Below are 21,664 nucleotides of genomic sequence, written 5' to 3' on the forward strand. Positions count from 1 at the left end.
GTACATCAGAGGACAGTACACCAGTATTCTAGAGGGCACAAGATCTCCCCAGACACAAAACCATACTAACCAAATACGAGTAAAAAGCAGCGGATTGGGTCCAGCCAACTTTCAAAGATTCATGGATGGATCAATACCACTGGCTCTACTTTTTCCCACCCCTATAAAGGGGGTGTTGTTTCAGACTCCTTCCTAAGCCCTGTTTCCTCTCTTCACTCTCCTGCCTAAGAGAGCTCATCCCTTCCCAGGATTCATAGCCTCTCTCCAACCCACCCCTTGTTTCCAAGCACACAGCTAACACTTTGGTTCAAGTCCTCATCACCTCTTGTCTAGATTGCTGTCTAGTTAGGAACTGGTCTCCCCTCATGCCTTTCCCCACTCCAGTCCATCCCACCCACCACTGCCAAAGGGATTGTTCTTAAGTGCAGATATGACCAGGTGACTCCTCTATTCAACCAACTCTATTGGCTCCCTATGACTTCTAGGATAAAATATAGGGTGTTCCAAAAGTCTCAATGAAGCTTAAAGCTATTTATTCTTGGCTGAAAACTGCTCAAAGACTTTTGGGACATCCAATATAAACGACACTCTTTAGCTTTAAAAGCTATATACAATGAAGGTAATGGAATATAATTGTGCCATAAGAGATGGGGATGATACGGACTTCGTAGCAACCTGGAGAAACCTACACGACATAATGCTGAGTGAGCAGAGCAGAGCCAAGAGAAAAATGCACAACCACAGATATATGGATTCCATGAGGACCAACTCTGACAGACTTCGCTCCTCTCAGTAACACAAGGTGCAGGCACAACTCCAAAGGACTCACGATGGAGAGTGCTATCTGCATCCAGAGAAAGAGCTATGAAGTTTGAATGCAGATTGAGGCACACTTCATGCTTGCCTTTTTCTCTTCTCTTTTGTTTTTGGGTTTTTTTTTTTGGTTCTGTTTCTTCTTTCTCATTATTCATTCCATTGGTCATAATTCTTCTCCACAACTTGACTAGTGTATAAATTAATTCCATGCGAAGTCATTCGTGGTAGTTATATGCGATTCCATGCCATCTTGGGGAGGGAGGGGGGAGGGAGGGGAGAAAATCTGGAACTCAAAATTATGTAGAACCATCTGTTGTAAACTAAAAATAAAAATAAATTAAAAAAAAAGCTATATACAACCTGGTCCCAACATATCTTTGCAGCCTCATTCGCTATGGCTCCTCCTTGACCCCTCTTTGATCCAGTCAAACTGGCTTTCTCTGTGTGTGTTCCTCTCTCACAGCTATCTATCTCCCACATCTATGCCCCTGCATCCAGCGATCCCATATACCTGAAATGCACTCCCTCCCAACCCTTACCTAATAATAGAGGAATCCCTCCTTTCCTTTATGGTACAGGTCAGGCACGATCTTCCACCTGAAGCCCTTCCTGATTTCCCCAACTATCAGTGCACTCCCTCAAACAACTTTGTATGTAAAGAGCTTTGCAAAAAATCTTAACAAGCTATTTAAATGCTAGCTGTTTATCATATGGGCCACTAGGTGGCGCAGTGGGTAGATTACTGGGCCTGGAGTCAGGAAGACTCTTGAGTTCAAATCTGACCTCAGACACTTGCTAGCTCCGCGATCTTGGGCAAGTCACTTAACCCTGTTTGCCTCAGTTTCCTCAACTGTAAAATGAGCTGGAGAAGGAAATGGCAGAATGACTCCAGTATCTTTGCCAAGAAAACCCCAAATGGGATGATGAAGAGTCCGATATGACAGAAAAACACCCCAACAACAATTATTATTGCATATGTGGTTATGTATTCATTTGAAAGTTCTGTTGTGGATATTTTTACACGTGCTTGTTCTCTCCTTTGTTAAAATACAGGCTCCACTTGGGTCGGCATTGTTCCCCTCTTTGTACCTGCATCCCTAGCTCCTGGCACATAACACACATTTCTAAATGCCTGTGGATCGATTTTCAATAGCACCTCTACATGAATGTCACTGACACCCTGAGCTCTTGTCCAAGAGTGTCCTCTATCCAAAGGATGATTCAGAAATTCCACCTCACGCTCAAGTATAAGATCTTACTACCCAATGGTTCACTTTCCTGACTTCCTCATTTCTATTAATGGTGCCAGTATCCTCCTTAACTCTCAGTGTCATCTTTGACTTCCGGGTTCTTCTGCACAATGTGAGTAGGCACGCAACAAATGTTTGTCAGCGATGACTTCTCTCTCCTTCTCTTTCTCACTTGGTGCATTTCCCAACCCATCACTTACGAAGAACAGCTGTTCCTACCTCAGAACGGCTTTTGTAGCCATCCCCTCCTCCCCCTTACTTTCCATTCCCACTGTTGTCACCCTCCTAATTGGTCTCGGCTGCTGAAATCCATCTTGTACATTACGAGTCATTACGAGATTATTCTTCCTGAAATATTGGCGCCATTGGGTCCCTCACCATACAAAAATGTTCACTGGCTCTCCATTGCCAGGGGGAAAAGGCCAAACGCAGCTGGACTTTCATGGTTCTCCAGCTTTCTAAATTGTCCTTCAGGGCTGACCCACAAAAAGCCTCTGCTCTATTCCAGACTGGCTGAGATGGGCCTTTACTCCTACTTTACACTCATTTGGAATGTTCTTCCCATCCCACCTTCCTCTGCAACATGGTACAATACGTAGATCACCTGCCTGACTCACATCCTCACTATAGCTGTCTGTCTCTAAGCAAGTCCTAACTTCTCTCAGCTGTTTTCTTCATTTGAAAACAAAAAGGTGGGGGGGAGATAATGTCAGTACTTGCCTCAGTGGTTTATGCATGCCTGAAATACCATATGTAAAATGTTTCGCAAAGCTAAAAATTATTTCATAAATGAATTATTCCCTCCCTCCCTCCCTCCCAAAATGTAAACTCCCTTGGACAGAGCCTATTTCCTTTCTGTTTTGTATTCCTGGTATTTAGCACTTAGTAGGTGCTTAAATAAATCCTTGTTGGGTGAGTCTATGTAAACCCTAGCCATGCTATCTCCTCTCTGAAGCTTTCTGTATCTGTAGTGATCTTTCCCTCCCTCTAAACTCTTAAGATGTTGACTATACATGCCTTTCAGAGATCATAGATTTAGAGCTGGCCAACACTTCAAAAGCCTTCATTATAGGAGGCCACTGAGGAGCAGGAAGTCATTTGCCCAAAGTCACTAGGTAGTGACAGAAACAGGATTTGAACCCAAATCACCCAAATCCCTAAGTCACACTCTTCCCATCGTATCCCACTACAGACTGCCTTCTGCTTAGGTTAATGTTTCACGTGTGGGTAGGTGTGTGTGAGGAGAAGGCAGAGGCTATCTGGCCTAACCAAAGTATAAGCTTCATTAGGCAGTACCTCAATCCTAGCCTCTTTTATCTCCCACAGAGTGAGAGATATTTCTATTAAATTCATGAAGGCATTCAGTGACCCTTCCACCATTTTTCCTACCTGCCTGCCCACTTTTTGTCCACCTGTTCACCCACTGGTACTGCCTCCCAGAGAAGATGTGGGCCCAGTTACAAGATGGAGGTTTACCTTTCTGTTCATCTTTTCTGATGGGTTGGGGCTCCCTGAGACCAGTGTTAATCACATTAACAAACATCCCCACCCAGGTGCTACCCAGTTTGAACACTTTTAGAGGGCTCACTGAAAAAGGTGACAATACTCTGGGTTGTTTCTCCTGTAGCAGGACTGCATTTCCCAGAAGCACAACAGAGATTTCTCTATTCATTTACACCAGCATCTATTTATGCATTTGCAGATGCATCCAGCTTCCTCAGAAGATTAAACAGAAATTTTCATGGAGCTCTGAATTGGGGCTGACAGCCTTTTCTAGCTTTGATTCTGAGAAATAACACATCCAGTCTTTTCCTCATGACACTGACTGAGACTTGGCAATATTTTTAAATACTGGCTGGCCTACGACATTCATTCCTTAGAATGAGAGTTTTCTTTTTTGGCCTATCTTCAAATGAACTACTGCTTATATTTTAAAATTTGAATTCAATTTAAAATCAAAAAACAAAATGAAGCAAAAAACAGAACCAAAAAAATCCCTTTTCCACCTGGATTTAAAAACAGTAGATCCAAGTAAATGTTTACTCTTTGCTAGGTCAAAGAGTGAATAGAGTGCCTGCCCAGACCTTTTTTTTTCATTTATGCAAACAGGCGTTTATTTAAAAATCTGCCTCCCCGACATGATCACTTGTTATTTACAATGCCTATATTGCCCTGGCTGTGAGCAGAGGGTGGTCTATTATTCCGTGTTCACAGTGTAAGGTGACAGCACATTCTGTTGCAGGGGCCAGAATACCGGAGGGCAACCTCTCCGCACTTGTTCCTTGCCATCGTAAGAAAGTGGATCAAACCAGTCCTTGGACTAAGGATGCTGGTAAATTCCATGATGAGGTCTGCAGCAGAGAGGAGCCACTTATGGTCCAAAATCCCCAGGTTATTAGGAGTTGAAGGGATAAGACCTTTCTAGGGCTGGATGAAGGGAAGAAAGCAAGGGGAGACCAGAAGGCAGGAAGAACAGTGAGCATGGGTATCGAGGAAACTGACCAACATGGAATAGAGAATCTGGGCTAAGAAGTAAGAAGGATGAACAAAGATGGGTAGGGAGGAGGGGTCCAAACTGAAATCTTGAAAGCAATATAGAGGCCTCTGAACTTGAAGCCCTGAAATACGAAACCATAACGACATGATAAAAGCAGAGTTTTAAGCAGGTTAATTTGGAGGATGTGTATAGAATGTACTGGAGTAGAAAGATCCAAGAGGCAGGGTCACTGCCACCATCTATTTGGGAATGAATGATGAGGACCACTGACTGTGAAAAAGGAGAAGGAGACATTTTAAAGGCAAAAAAAAAATGATAGAAGTTGATGGCAGATAAAATGCTGGAGATGAAGATGATTTCAATGTTTCCAGTCTGAAAGAAGCAGGGGTGGGGTGAGACTATCACCAACAGAAATGACGCCATTAGCAAGTGGAGGGGGCAAGCTTAATCTGCCACAGACCGAGTTTGAGGTAAGAGTGGAACACTGAAGTGAGAATGTGCTCCCTGTAATCAGAAATTTCTAGTCTCCAGTCTCTGGATCTAGGGCAGCTGGGGGGCACAGCAGATAGAGCATCAGAAGACTCCTCTTCCCAAGTTCAAATCTGACTTCAGACACTTACAAGTCAAGTGACCCTGGACAAGTCACTTCACCCTGTTTGCCTCAGTTTAAAATGAGCTGGAGAAGGAAATGGCAAAACACTCCAGTATCTCTGCCAGGAAAACCCTAAATGGGATCACAGAGAGTACAACATGACTGAAAAACAACTCAACAACAACAAAAATCTTTGTTTATCCCTTAAGGTTGGGAGGCTTGCCTTGCTTCACCTGTCCTTGTCGTCCTTCAAAGTTCTTCCCAGGTGCCACCTCCTGTGACACCTTCCTCTCTGCTGCCCCCTCCCCTCTCAGCTTTTATCCCCTCTTTTCATTTGTTTTTTTTTTTTTACCCCCTCTTTCAAGCGTCCAGTTAGCTATGGAGTGTTCCTCATCTCCATCGGCTGAACTGAGTAGTATCTATGTCATAGCCTCCAATAGAAGGCAAGCTCCCTGAGGGCAGGGCTTATCATTTTTGTTTATTTAGCTGTTTTTGTATCTCCAGGCACTGAGTCTTAGAGTTCTGGATTTGTAGGCAGTGACTGGGATTCAAATCCTAAGTCTGTTATATGGTTTTCTCTCCCTCTGCTTCCTTGACCATAAAACAGGGCGTTGGATTTAATTAGGAGTTCTCAACCTGGAGTTTGGAACATTTTTTTCTAACAAAATATGTTGATCACTGTATTCCAATGTAAACCTGTGTATTTTGTAAACCTGTACATTTAAGAACAGAGATTTCCCCAGACTGCCCAATGGGTCCCTGACAATAAAAGTTGAAGGACTCCTGGATGGAATGATCTCCAAGGTCACTTCTGATTCTTAATCAATGACACTCTCATGTTACAGATGAGGAAATCAAGGCCTGGAAGAGAGGTGACCTACCCAAAGACAGCCAACCAACAAGTAGCAGAGCCCCCATCTGAACCCATGTTCTCTGATTCCAGACTTCATGCTGATCCTTACATTTGTAAGATCATTAGGACATTTTACTGATAAGAAAAAAAATAGAAGCTCAGAAAGTTTATGCCCAGAGTAATATAGCAAGTAAATGACAGAAAGCAGACCAAGGGACGGTTCTCTTCAGACTCCTTCCGGGACTCCTTCTACTATCCCACAAGAAAACGTTTCACCAACATTTTAAGACCTAAACTCTAAAATTCCTTGCTGCCAATAAGCAGCGTTGGTGGGGGAGTTGGGGTGGCAAAGGGAGACAATGTAATATTCACTAAGGTTCTGAATTTCAAACAAAATGCTTCTTTTCTACTTGACTCTGTTGCCAAATAATTAGCCCAGATAAACATATATTTTAAAAAAGGCTCTGAAGTGCCCCATAATTAAGGTCTGCTTAACACACCATATAGCACACGGGACTTCCAGTGCTTCAAGGATTCTCCATCTAAACGCTGCTTTTCGAAAAAATGCTTGGACCCAACTCTTAGGATCTTATTGTCAACAACTGCCTGCTGCCTTCAGATGAACAAAGAAACAAACTGCAGGTGAGCTGCCTTTTCCTTAACAGGCCTAAGGCACTGACACCATAGCACTTTTAAAAGCCTCATTTTTAACCACATATATTGACTCTTAGGCTCATCAGTTCTTTCTGCAGTAGAGCGAGATCTGTACAAGAAAATGGGTGGAATTCCATTTCCCACAGAAGCTGTGCTCCCCTCCTCATATCCCACCCCATGTCTCTAGAATGCATTCCCTCCTCACCCTGGACTCTTAGCAACCCAACTGCCTTCAAGGCTCAGCTGATGGACAAAGTCACTTCCTGTGGGAGGCCTTTCCTAAGGCCCCCTAGATAGCAGTGCCCTCCTATCCTCAAATCATCATGTATACTGTCTGTATCTATTGTTAATTCTGCCCAAGAGAACAGAAGCCCCTTGAGGACAGGGACTTTTATCTTACTATCCTGAATGCCTATCACAGTTCCTGAGGAATCGGTCATTAATAAATGCTTGTTCTTAGTCTCACTCTTGTATATGCGGTATCTAGTGGTGTTAAGTAGTAGTAGTAGTGGTAGTAACGATGATTTAAGATTTCCACAGCCTATCAGAAATATTATTTAATTTGAACTCCACAATAACCTTGTTTAGTACTTAACAGTTAAGCTAATAGTTAAGTGGTACTATTATTATCTGTCTTACAGATGAGGAAATTGAGGCTAGGCAAGATTAAGTGATGTGTCCAGGGTCACTCAGCTAGGAAGTGTCTGAGGCTCAGGTTTTCCTGAATTTAAGTTCAGCACTACATCCATTGCACTCCCAATGCCAGGCGCTGGGCCCCTCCAGAGCCACTGTGGACCGCTGGCTTGGAATGCGGTTCTAAGCGGGTTCTATGGACACAGGGCATGGGAGAAGGGGCTGGCCTTAATCAAGGGTCTGAGCCCAGCTTAGCCTCTTGGTAGCTGTGTGATACTGGAGAAGTCATTCGACCTCTGTGAACCACCTTCCTCCTCTGTAGAAGGGGCTTACCAACTGACCCCATCCATCTCCCTCCAGGGCTGTGAAGATCTCATTGGACTTCAACTCAAAAATGTATTTTTGAGGCTACTATGTACCAAGCACTTCTCAGGCATCTACTTTCTCCTTCTCCCCGCACAGGAAAGCTAAGAACTACAGCAAGCACTTGGGTGAAAGTCCCCCAGCCAGCTCCCAACCCCAGGCATCAAAAGGAGTTCATTAGGTAAACTGAGTCTGGAGAAAGACTAAATCAAAGCATAGCTTTTGTAAAGGTAGACGCCAAGGAGGCACACAGCTGGAGCAGGTTGTCATTACTGGCTACCTCCCCCTTCCTAAAGCCCTTAACAACCAAGGGTAGATGAGCCCTAACATATTTGTAATTTGTTGTGGCCTCCCGCATCCACTCAAAAGTAGCCAACTGTTTACAAGATGCTGCTAGGCTCCAAGATGAGCCTCACATGCAGAGCTGTGGTCCTGAGCAGGGCTAGCACTGAAATGGCTAGGGATGAACAAGCATTTGGGGACAATGTAGAGGGGGTTGGGGACTGGAAGCCTGGGGCCAAGAGCCAGGAGCCAGGCAGTCTTTATGGACACCAGGGGTTAAAGCAGTAGGAGTGTTCACAGGAAGCTCCAAGGGCACCTGCAGCCATAAAGGGCGGGGATGCCAAGTCTGAAGAACTTAGTCATCAGAGAGAACAGATTATGGTACCAGGCTCAAGGTTCCAATTAGGATGTCAGTGAAATTGAATACCGAGATACTTTATAGCAACTAGCTCGTAAACGATACAAACATCAGGTTTTACAATTTGACCAGATTCTTGTTCAAATATTTGTATCAACTGTGCTTGGCACATAGTAAGGTCCTGAGGAGGGATAACATTGAACTGTAAGGGATAAAGTAAATGCTTGAGAAATGGTTTTTTCCCTTCAAGTATTCAATTCATTTTGAAAATGTTTGGGCAGCATTCTTGGTTTTTTTTGTGACTTAACAGGGAAAGAAAAAGAAAGAAAGAAAGAAAGAAAGAAAGAAAGAAAGAAAGGAAGAAAGAAAGAAAGAAAGAAAGAAAGAAAGAAAGAAAGAAAGAGAGAGAAAATGAGAGAATGGGGGGGGGAAGAGAGCGTAAAAGAAAGAAAGGGAAGGAAGCAGGAGGGAGGAGTAGTCTTGACCAGTTTGGGGGTCTATTCTGCCCATCCCACCCTCACTCTGAGAAACTGAGGCTACTGCTCAAAGCTAGCTCGGAGATCTCATCCTCACCACAAGGTCAGTGGAAAAGAGATCAGTCCCAGAGGGCAGCCCTGGTGCTGAGACTCTGGAAGTCCTGACTCTTCCAAGAATGAGTTAGTAGAGTGAGAGCCGGTCACTCTCAAAATGGCTTTCTGAACTAAGTGCCAACTTTTAAAGAAGCCTTATTCATCTGTAGGCAGCAGTGACGGCTAACAAAGCTGCTTCCTCCGAGAGGAGGGAAAATAACTGACTTTACCCACACTGTTTGAGCAACAAAGAACACTGACCATTTGCTGCAAAAATCATGAAAAATCAATCCACTGTTCACATCTGCCAAAAGCATCAGGACTCAGGCTCTGGGCTTCACAAAATTCCTTTTTTAAAATAATATTTTATTTTTCTCAATTACACATTAAAACCATTTTAACATTTGTTCTTATTTTTTTTTAAATTTTGAGTTCCAAATTCTCTCACTCCCCTCTCCCCTCCCTGAGATGATAAACAATTTGTTATAGCTTATACATAAGCAATCATGCAAAACATTTCCCTATTTGTCATGTTGTGAAAGAAAACAGAACAAAAATACCCCATAAAAGATAAAGCAAAAATTGTATCCTCTGATCTACATTCAGACCCTACCAGTTCTTTCTCTGAAGGTGGATTGCGTTTTTTATCATGAGTCCTTTGGAATTGTCTTGGATCACTGCTACACAAGATGCTTAAGAGCCTCAGTGGTATAATCAGAGCCCTACTGTTCCACATCCCACTCCCTGCAAAATTCATGTTAAAATCTGTGAGCTAAAGGCGAAAAGCCTTGATATCAAGCAGCTCAGGGGAGGGTGGTGTGCACAGCAGAGAGAAACAAACGAACAAGGGCTATCAAGCTTGGTCTTAATCACCTTTCACATACCTACTTTAATGAGGAACGATCTGGCATGAGTAATCCAAAAGTTATGATAAATGTCTTTCTAAGACATTCAAGTACTAACAAAGGAACAAGAGAAGAGACTGGAATAGGAGCTCATAATGGAAAATTTGGCTCACAATTCAGGGAGACTTAAGTAGGAAGTGACATCATATGTACCCGTGGGCTTAAGAGGTATTCTGCTCAAAATAAAATGTACAAGTGTAACACAGTCACGTCATTTCAGAGCTGGAAGGGGCCTAAGCAGCCATCTTGTCCAAATGGTACCCAAATAAGAATCTTCCCAACCCCAAGCCCAGCAAGTGGTCTTGGTAGGTTTCTGTCTGAAGAACTCCAGGGACGGGGAACTCAATACCTTTCAAGGCAACCTGTTGCACGCTGGGTTAGTTCTATGGCTTAGGAAATGTTTCCTGCCCTCAAACCCAAAAACTTGTGTAATCTGTACCTTCTAACTCTGTCCACTGGGGCCAAGAGGTTCAAGTTTAATCATATTTTTTTCTTGTGTGGAAGCCCTTGAAAGGAAAGACAGCTATCATCCTGTCCCTAAATCTACCTATGGGATTGAATATTCCCAATTCCTTCATCTTGTCCCTCTTTAAGGAGGAAGCCAAGGCCGCTCAAAGGTTAGCCATGTGCTGCACACAACTAAACAGGCAGTTACATGGTACAGTGAATAGAGCTCCTGGCCTGCAGTCAGTAAGGCTCATCTTCCTGAATTCAAATTTGACCTCAGACACTTACTAGATATATAAGCCTGGACAAGTCACTTAAGCCTATTTGCCTCAGTTTACCCATCTGTAAAATAAGCTTGAGAAGGCAATGGCAAACCACTACAGTGTCTTCTCCAAGAAAACCCCAAATATGGTCAGGAAGAATCAGACACGACTGAAACTACTGAACGACAACAACAACTCTCAACTAAGCAACGTTCATTTGATTTCAGTCATGATAGCCAGTGAATGAGAATTACTCGTTAGCTACTGACAGTGGGCCTTGTTTATGAAGTGTTAGTGTAAGAATCAAATCACCGAGGGTCCCTCAAGGCTCTCAGAAGGGACAATCCAAACATATCATTGCTTACTCATTCTGAAAATCTAACCAAGAACACTTAGTTCAGCAAATAATTAGGTTTCACAGACAATGTAAACAGAGCTATTTAATGAATGTGCTCAGTTGTTTTTCCCTGAGCTATAGACACTAATCCTTGTTTGTTCTTCAGACTACTTAGTCTACCCCGGTAAATATCTAACTGGTACTTGGGCGATGGGATCTGGACACAGAGGCAGAAGAAGGGACAGCTGCATGGAGGATTCGAGAAGCAATGAGACCTCGGTGGATATCAAAAAGTCATGGTGGGGGGTGGGGGGAGAAAAAAAGAGAAAAAAAGAAATTTACATGATAACATGGATTTACAGTTTCACGTTCAATAATCTTTTTTATTGTACTGTGTTATGGAAATGCTTCTTTTGTTCCATGAATTGAAAATAAAATATAGTTTTTAAAAAGTCAAGTTGTCCAGTGGAAAGAGGGCTGGTGTGGTAGAGTAAGAAATGAGACCTGGGTTCTACGATCCTGTCACTGCAAGTCACGTGACCTCCGTGACACCTGTTTCCTCCTCTGTAAAATGACCGGGCCATCCTAAGCCCTGTTTCCTTCCTGCTCTACAAGTCTATGATGGCTAATTAGCTGTGTGAGCTTGGCAAGAAAGGCCATTTCAGAAACGAAATTAAGAGACTGTGAGTAAGGCATAGTGAGGGCCAGCATAGAGCTAGGACAAAATGTAACATAACATTCTTGTCTTTATTATGTACATCTGTCAGCAGCAAAAATGAAAACAACAAAAAACAGCAAACAAAAACATGTAATCCCTTCCAAAGCCCTGATTTCTTTGCAGTATTCTATCCAGCTCCCTGATTCCTGGGACAGCCCAGGTAAAGGTGGACACAAGAGAAGAGAGAATAAGGTAAGGATGGGCAGGTATCTCAAGGAAAATGAAGCCTGGACCAACAGCTTTTTCGTCTTCTTTCATACTCCACAGAACCTAGAGATTCTTGCATCAGGCACCCAGTACATAGCTGGTGATTGACTGATAGATGGGGAAAGATCTAGAAACACAGGATAAACAGATTAAAAAAATAATTTTACTTGAAGCATGTCTGTAAACCAATGGAAAATTAGTTTTGACAGCAGCATGAGAGCGGGGAGAGGGTAGAAACAAGACGAGCAAGGAGCTTCATCAGTCACAGACCAAATTCAGAGATCTATTAATTTACTTTTAATTCTGTGAATACAGATTAGGTTGACATTCACCCCAGGATTATGTGGGGTAGGGGGAGGATATGCACATGAGTTCCATAATGCCAGATGCCATGGGAGGCTAAAACCAGTCATTTCCATGCACTCTGAAACTCCCCTTAACAGCACTCATTTATGTGCAAAAGTGCTAATTACAAATAATTCTTAACATATTCATTAACAGACTTTGCAGGACTTTGGTAGTTTGTGTGATTCCAAGATCACAGTATAAAATTTGACTTCTTTTAAAGATCCTGGACAAATTCAGAATGGTCTTTCTGCATCCCTGTGGATTATCTTAGATGGGACCTTCAAGGAGAGGGTAGCATTGAGGTAAAAAAGGGAAGGTAAAAGCTATCCTAGACAACAGGCCTGAGGAGGGAGGTCTCACTGTATCACCTTCTTACAGGCAGACCATTGTGGAAACATTGGTGGAAGCTAGACATTAGACACCCATAACACCCTAGCCAAAGAGAGTGGCTTTTTATTCAGGAAACAAGGTAATAGCATTGACAACTTAAGAGTATAGGAATGACTCAATAAAACTTGTTTCTTGAAGAGAAATTTGAAAGAGGTGAATATAGGGTGGACAGGAGGAAGAGAGAGACCAAAGGCAATGAGAAGAGATATAGGTATGGAAGCAGTTTGACTAATCAATACCACTAGATTCAAGGATGGGCTGATAAATGTGTAATGACTGTCTCTCAGAGATAAAAGTTTAGGCATGACATACTTTTAAATTTAATCTGCATTATTAAATTTTCTCTACAACTTTCTTAAACACAGTCAAATAACAAAACAATAAATCACCCCCTGATTTGTAGAGTTGCAGGTTTCTGGAGTGTAAATGATCACAATGAAAATGTAACTGCTAGCTGACCTGAGCTGGCTCCAGCACATGGGTGGCCGAGACCCCAAAAAGATCAAAGAAAGAGGAAAAGGCACCAAAATACCCACAGCAGCAATTTTTACAAAAATCAAAGAACAAATGGAGAATGCTTGAACAATCATGGTATAGGAATGTCATGGCATACTATTGTGCCATAAGAAATGACAGAAAGGATGGTCTCTGTGAAATTTTGTAAAACTTGTATGACTGAGGTAGTGTGAACTGAGCAGAAATAGGAGAATGACAACAACACCACTATAAAGACACACAGCTTGAAAAGACTTTAGAATATTCTGTTCAAGGCAATGACCAGCCACTGATGATAAACTCTGCTACCCACATCCTGACAGACAGGGAGGTGGCGATGGACTCATGACTTGGAATGAGAGATACGTTTTTAGGACATGGCCAATGTGGGAATTTGCTTGGCTTAACTGTGTGTATTTGTTACAAGGGTTTGGTTTTATTTTCCATTGGAGGAATGCAAAGGAAAGAAAATAAAGCCTTGCTAATTGGAAAAAAAATTAAATTTTAAATCAAGTAGAGGGACAGATACAGGAAACAGGGGAAGGCATGAGTATTGAGAGGGATTAGCAAAGGGAAAAACCAATAGTAATTTTGTAAATCCATTTAAAATAGGGGTGAAAGGGAGACAAATCATCCACAGAGAGGTGCTGAAGACAACTGTGACGTTTAAAAGGCAAAGAACCAGAATTATTAGTGTAAATGGGAGTTGAGTAAGAGAAAAGGGTCAACTTAAGGGAACTAACCATATTTCAATTTTTTTTTTCTGTAACATGATTATACTGCCACCATTTTTTTTTGGTATAGAAAATAGGAGTATTGTCTTCTCCCTTTATACAACTTCACTTGGTGATCTCATCAGTTCCCATAGATTTATTATCATCTCTACACTGATGATTCTCACATCTGCTTATCTAGCTAGCTCTAACCTCTAGGTTGACCTCCAGTCTCAAATCTCCAACTGCCTTTCAGACATTTAGAAACAGACATCCAGTAGATATCTTAAACTCAACACGACCAAATTAGAACTCTTTCCGACAAAACCTTTCTCTCTTCCAAAATTCCCTATTACTTTCTGGGTGAGTACTGTCAAACTCGAATAGAAACAGGGCTACTATACTGTACATGAGGGTTCCTGGCAGCTAATACTGACTTAGAAAACCATATATTAATATTATCTGTTTTACTATATTTTATTTATTTTGTTAAATGTTTCCCAATTATATTTCAATTGGTTTGGGCTGCTTTCAAGAGTATTGTAGACCACATCATACCAAGTGCCTGACACTTCTGGACCCAGGGCATTAACATCCTCCCAGTCCTCTAGGCTTGCAACCTAGGAGTCATTCGCAACTCTTCACTGTTCCCTTATTCAATCTGTTACCAAGGCCTGTTGATTTCGCCATTGAAACACCTCTTGAATAGGTCCCCTTTTCTCCTCTGACATTGCCACCCTCCTGGTCTAGGCCTTCATCTCCTAAGGCCTGCACAATTGCAACAGCCTGCTGGTTGCTCTTCCTGCCTCAAGTCTCTTCAGTCCATCCTCCCTTCAGCTGTCAAGATAATCTTCCTAAAGCACAAGTCTGACCATGATGCCTTGCCTCCAAACTCAAATTCCAGGGCCCCCTTCATTGACAATTTCTAGTTTTCTTACACCTTATCCTCCCCTCCTCCTAAAAGTGACTCTGGTCTTCTGGCCTTTCCCTGAACAAGACACTTGATCTCTTGGCTCTGGGCATTTTCTCTGGTTGTCCCCAGTGCCTGGAATGTTCTCTTTCTTCATCTTCACTTCCTAGCTTCCTTCAAGATCCAACTAAAATCCCACCTTCTCTGTGGGAAGCCTTTCCCAATCCCTCTAATGCTTTTCCTATTTATCCTGTATGTGGTTTGTATGGACTTAGCTGGTTGCAGGCCATTAGGAGCGCCTTCAGGACAGGGACTATCTTTTGCTTTTGTTTCCCCAGAGTTTAAAAGTGCCTGGCATACAGCAGGCACTTAATAAATGCTTGTTGACTGACTGACTAGAGGACTGGATGCAGTGTAGCTTAGTTGATACTCTGTAGGACTTGGATGTAGTCAAGAAGGTTCAAACTCTGTCTCTGACACTGATTATTGGCTGGGCAAACTGGCTCCTTGTGCCTCAGGCTACGATGTGTGGATGGTTGCTATCTGTTCAACCCCAGGTATGGCCAGACGCATGGACTGCTTTTGTTTATTCAGCCCAATCTTTATCACCTTCTTCAAAAATATTTCGACATAATAACAAGGACATGTGATATGTATGAAAAAATGGAAGTTCACCCTATTTCTCAAGTTCTTTTGCAAAATGTTCTACTATTAGTTGTGCAGCACGGAGGAAGGAATAACATTTGGGGGTGTAAGTCTGCCATCGAAATCCAGGCCTGCTATTTGCTACATGTGTGATCTTAGGCAAGGGGTCACTTAACCTCTCTGGGCCTCAGTTTCCTCATGCCTAAGATGAGGAAGAAGAACCAGTTCATTTCTAAGGACCATTTCAATTAGAATGATGGATTTCATCAATGGGAGAGGAAGAACAGAAGAATAATTCTTAATCTCAAGTCACAAACACCACAAAAAAGCCATAATGAAATAAAACAGCCAACTCTAAGAAAATAGTCAAGAGTCCTTCCAAAGATACTGCTAAACATAATTTGTAAAAGGAGAATTGAACATTTTTTTTAAAAAATGTTTGAACTGGAAATCAAAGGGATGCCCATCAATTGGGGAATGGCTAAACAAATTGTGGTGTATGATTGTAAAGGAATACTATTGTGTTATAAGAAATGAGGAACAGACGGACTTCATTATAACCCAGAAAGACTGAACTGATGCCGAGTGAGGGGAGCAGAACCAGAAGAACATTATACACAATTACAGACACACAATCTGTAAGGACTAACTTTGATAGACTTGGCTCTTTGCATCAATGCAAGGTTCAAAGACAGCTCCAAGAGACTCATGATGGAAAAAGCTATGCGCATCTAGAGAAAGAATTATGGAGTCTGAATGCAGATGAGGCAAACTATTTGCTCTTTTTTTTTTCTCCTTTTTTGGTTTTGTTTCTTCTTTCTTATGCTTCATTTCATTGGTTAGAATTCTTCTTTACAACTGGACTATTATGTAAATAAGTTCAATGAGAAGGTATATGTAGAGCCTATATCAGATTACATGCTGTCTTGGGGGGAGGAAGGAGGGAGAGAATTTGGAACTCAAAATTTTGAAAAAATGTTAAAAATTGTTTTTATATTCAATTGGGAAAAAAATGGAATATTACTCAAATAAAAATATTTGTGCTAGTTTCTATTAATTTGTTTCCTATTCTTGAGAAGTTAACCTGCTCTTGAAGAAAAGTCCATTGAAATGTGCCAACTTTTAGTTAGTACTTTTAATGAAGGCAGTTTTGTGACTACTTCTTTAACTTGCTTAAAACAGGATAGAAAAATTGATCCTTGTTACTAATAAATTGGATTTGTGAATTAACAATTTTACTACTCTATACAAATATTTTTTAAAAAACCCATTTCTTAAATTTCTTAGTTACCTTAATGAGGATAGCATCAGTAGTGCTCACTAACACTGTCTTTGAATCAAAAATTTCTCTCATCAACAGCTTTCTTTCTGAGACTCCAAAAATACCATCTTGGGTCTAAAAGTAAATGCCAGCAGTGATCTTGGCAGAGCTCAGTAAATCATCCCCACACTGAGGTGTCAAAGTATCCAGTTCTGCGATTGGAGGGATACAATTAAGGCCAGGGCTCATGTCAAAGTCTCAGGCTTGTATGAAAAACAATGCCTTCAAAATTAAAAAGGACAAGAAAATAACTATACCTTGATACCTTTATATCGAGAAAGAAGGTTCTGAGAATGTTCTATCTTGTTCCATAGCTTCCAAGGAGGGGTGGGTAGCCCCAAATGAAAGTGTTCCAGAATCAGCCCTGAACCGAAAGCTGAGAGAATAGATTCTAGTCATGCAGCTCTTATAAACTGGAGGGCTGACCTTGAACATACTATTCAGGACTTGATTTCCTTATGTATAAACACCCATGTGGGGGGAGAAAGAAGAAAGAAAGAGAGAGGAGAGAGAAAAGAGAGAGGGTGAAGAGAGAGGAGAGGGAAGAGAGGAGAGAGAAGAGAGAAAAAAAGAGAGAAGAGGGGAGAGACAGAGAGATATATTTCACTTCCAATTCTAACTAGTATTCTGAGCTTCTGGGGTTTTAAGCCATTTCTAGACCTATTTATAATTTGACTTTTCATCCAAAAAAAATTGATGTCATTACTGGAGACCAAGGGAAATGGGCAAGCATGGTGGAGAGGGGCAGCAAGTTCATTCCATAGGAGGTTTGGCTGAAAGTGAGTATTTTCAGAATGGGGAAGAGAAGATGGGAGGTGGAGAGGACGTAAGGGCTGTCTACAAGCACAAGGAAATGATCATGTGAAAGGGGAATTAGGCATATTTTACTTGGCCCCAGGAGGCAGAACTCAGTGCAGGAGGCTCAAAGGAAAACTTGTTTAACAAGCAGAGCTGTTCCCAAGTGGAATGGACTGCCTCAGGAGACAAGAGGCTGGCTGGCTGTCACTGGGGATCCTCAAGCCAAGGCTGGCTGACCCCTTGCCTAGTATGTTATAGAAGGGATTCTTTTCAGGTTGAGCTGAGGAAATGGCTACAGCAGGGTCCATACTAACTTCACCATCAATATGGTGGTGTTGGGGGAACCGGGCTGCCTAACAAGGGCCAAATCATCAGAAACTGAGCATCCTAAAGCTTGGTGCAGATCGGAACGCGACTGGGTCTTAAGTAGCCTCTGAGGAAGCAAGAAAGGAAGAGATAAAGAAACATAAAGAGACAGGGAAACAAGGACAGAGATTGAGAGACAAACATTTAGAGAGAGATAGTCGAGAGGGAGTGGGATTGAGAGTCAGAAAGAGACACAGAGACAGAGATATTGAGGGAGTTTGAGAGAGAAAGTTGGGGGGAGAGAGCAATCGAGGGGGGTAAGAGGTTGAGAGAGACACAGAGAGGGACTGAGAGAGAATATGCATGGAAGAAATTTTGTTTAAAGTTAGCTTTCGTTATTGTGATAAAATTGCTCTCTCGTAACTACAAGAAAAGAGAGCAACCCACAGGTCCCTCTCCAAAAACTGGGCTCTGAAATGGCTTCCTTTTCAGAGCCATATTGTTTTCTGAACAAACATTCTGAAAATAGGTCTGTGCTTCCCTTTACTCTTCCCATATCAACTGCCGGTAGAAGAATGTTCCCAAAATACTTTGCTGCTTTTCTTGCCCAAACCCAGGGGGGGGGCCTTTGCCATATTGCTTAATGTAAAAAGACAGGAGGTTTCTTTTTGCCAGTGTAAGAGGGAGCACACATTAGCCCAGTGCCAGACTGCCCTTGTCATCTGCATTTCCTTGAAGTTGCTTTGAGAATTTCAAATTTGAATTCATAAGAGCATGAGCAGCCGATGAGTAATGCATGGTGCTTACTCCACTTAGCTTCGGCATAGTTATTTCCTCAGTTCTTTAGAGGATGTGAATTTCTGCCCTGTATACTTGCAAAAAGGTCACCTACTATTTCAACTTAGCTTTGATTGGTGAAATTGAGATGGCAGGTACATTTTCAATCAACTGGAAACCAACAAATTAAAAAAAAATTTCCTTCTCTGCTCAATTTTTAGAGTCACCAAGAGATTAGACTCCTAGCAGGGAGGGAACCTGGGGATCATCCACCCCTGTGGCTGAGCCCAAGAAAGTCAACTTCTATCAGGGATTCAATCCAAACCACGACCTCCAGGAGAATGGAAGTTATTTGAGGGCAGTGATTTTCTTTCAATCTTATTTTCATTTCTATTTTGGATTATTTGTTGTTGAGGTAGGAGAGCTGGGAATTTCTGTACTCCTTGACAGGAGAGACTTTTTTTTTTTTTTTTTACCTTTCATTGTATCTCCAGGGCTTAGCACAGAGCCCAACAATTAAGTATTTAATGAATGTTGATTGACTTACTGAAGCCAGGAGCACCCAGGGTTCAAGTCTAGCTTCCACACCTCAGGCTCACAGACCCTGGGCAAATAAATCACTTATCTTCTCAGTGACCTAGGCAATTTTCCAAGATTAAGTTATAGAGAAAGCAGTGACCTTCACTTAGACAGGAAGTTTCCTCAGATGAATCATTTCTTATGCTAATAAACTCAGAGTTCAGGTTTTTTTTTAATTATCCATATCTGGCTTATGACACAAAAATGTATGGATGGCAGCAATTCCAGTTAGTATAACCATACAGATCATATCATAGGTCAAGGCTGTCCAACCTTAGGTTTTTATTGAAACAATAGACAATATATTTTAATTTGCCATTTTAGTGAGAGCTCTGTGGTAGCTCAGCTTCATTTACTAAAGTACTTATATAAATTTCTATGCTTGTAGGCAGGCTGCATAAATCACACTGTGGGGCGCATTTTGGACAGCCCTGTCATAGGTGGAGAGGCAGCATAATAAAGTAAACATGTTGGGAAACAGAAAGATTTTGGATTCAAATCCCACCTCATATTTAATAGCTGTGTGATCCTGGGTGAGTCACTTAATTTCTTGGTGATCATCCTATTCAATGAACTTGATGGACTTAGGGCTCTCCCGTTCCATGCTCTTTGGTTTTTCAGTGTCTTTCCTCAAATGTGCCCCTTGGAACTAAATGCAATACACCAGAGATGAAACACTCAAATTGTCTGGAGAAGGCCCTAAAAGATCCGGCCAAGTAAGGTAAACCTTCTTGGCCTCAGTCTCTTCACCTGAAATATGGAGATAAGGATAGCACCTACATCCTGGAGTTGTTATGAAGATCTAATGAGATAAGTATAAAAGTGGTTAGCACAGTGCCTGGCACATAGTAAGTGTATAGAAATGTCAGCTATTGTTTGTTATTTATTTATTAATAACTATTATTATCCCAGAGCCATGAAAGATTTAAATATATTTCCTCTGCCTTACTAAGGTCAGAAAGTAAACACAAGGAGTGTTTTTTTTTCTTTAGGTTGAAAATAAAAAGGTTTTTATTTTCCCTATAACTTAGGAGCACCAGACTAGAGCCTTAGATCTGGCATAGATTGTAAAGGCCATCTGGTCCAACTTCCTCCGAATTCCCTAGTTAATAAGTAGCAGGGGGAGGATCAGAATGTCTGCCCTCAAATTTTCAAATACAGGGCCTCTGGCCCACCAGTCATCAGCAGAGCTGGGATAGAACCTGGAGCTCCTCCCTCCCAGCAGAATCTCCTTTTCACTAGATTGTGGGATGACTTCTCAGAACAAAAGAGTCACAGCTCCCCTGACTTTCTGTTTCTAGTTCTTTTTTTTTTATTTCATTTCCCCAGCAGGCCACTCCTCCTCCTTGTTTGGTCCAGCATGTTTTCAAGCTAAAGGAGACATCCTGATATAAATCCCGCATGTCATGGAGCCTGTAGGTCTGCAGGAGGAAGTTCTACATAGGGCTGGTGGAGTTCAATCACCTCCAAGACCAGGATCAAGAAGTCAAAGGTTGCTCTTATGTGATCAGCAGAGTTCTGTTCACGCAACATGGAATAAGTACAGGAAGTTATTAAAGACCTCTGAGGGCCCATTACATACCTCATTTACGTCTGGAACTACCCTTCAGGGAACAGCCCTGCTAAAGGCTCAGTGAGCTCCCAGGATAGGGCTAAGGATCCCCAATGGACCTACCTACTACTTGACATTCATGGCACTGAAGGGACACACCTCAGATTCCCCAAACTGTGGATTCCTCAGTTCCCCAAGAGGTTTTCAAGTACAATCCCATTCATAAGGTTTTCTAAAAGTTGAAATGTGAATGAAAAATTGAATCAGTCAGCAGTCCTACCGGATGGATAAAAATCCACTGGTTTTCCTTTGTTCAACAAGCATTTATTAAGCACCTACTATGTACCAGGCACTGTGACTGAGCCCTGGGGCCACAAGAACCAACAGTCCTTACCCTCAAGGAGACTGATCTAGTTGGAGAAATAATGCCACATGAAAACATAATCAAATTAGATCCAAAATAATGGAGACTGGACAGAAGAGAGCAAGGGCCTCTGACTGGGCACAAAGCTAGGACTCACAAAGGAAGAAACACTTGAAATGAGTTGGGTTTTTTTTAACCTTTTTTAAAAAATAAATTTTTATTGATGTACTTCAAAAAATATTAACATAATTTTCCTTAGGATTTCTCCTTCCCAGAGAGCCACCCCATATAATAGTAGCTTTTAAAGACCAAAAAGAAAAAAAAGGAAAAAATCAGCATAATTGATCAATACACCAAAAATCTTTGAAAATACGTGCAAAGGACAACACTTGTGGACCTTGGACCTCTGCAAAGGGAAAGCGTGGCAGTGTCTTCCATTTCTTTTCTTGAATCATACGTATTCTTTATAATTTTGTAATATTCACTTCTGATTTTTATGTGTGCATATGCACATGGTGATCTTTTCAGTTCACATTGTTGCAGTCATCGATCATCTTCTTGGCTCTGCTTACTTCTTTCTGCATCAGTTCTTGTAGTTCTTTGCATGCTTCTCCATATTTATTACATTCACCATTTCTTACATCACAGCAATATTCCATCACGTTTGGGAACCACACTTTGTTTAGCCATACCCCAGTAGATGAGCACCAACTCTGTTTCCA

At 41.8% G+C, this 21,664-nt stretch overlaps 1 protein-coding gene across 2 annotated transcripts in view; it reads right to left on the minus strand.

Moving 5' to 3' along the window:
* Positions 1-21,664, minus strand: part of GOLIM4 (golgi integral membrane protein 4) — a 96,738-nt gene that overhangs the window by 43,573 nt on the left and 31,501 nt on the right. The gene's annotated exons all lie outside the window — the stretch shown is intronic.

Source organism: Trichosurus vulpecula, chromosome 4 (genome assembly GCF_011100635.1).
Source record: "Trichosurus vulpecula isolate mTriVul1 chromosome 4, mTriVul1.pri, whole genome shotgun sequence".
Lineage (NCBI taxonomy): Eukaryota > Metazoa > Chordata > Mammalia > Diprotodontia > Phalangeridae > Trichosurus > Trichosurus vulpecula.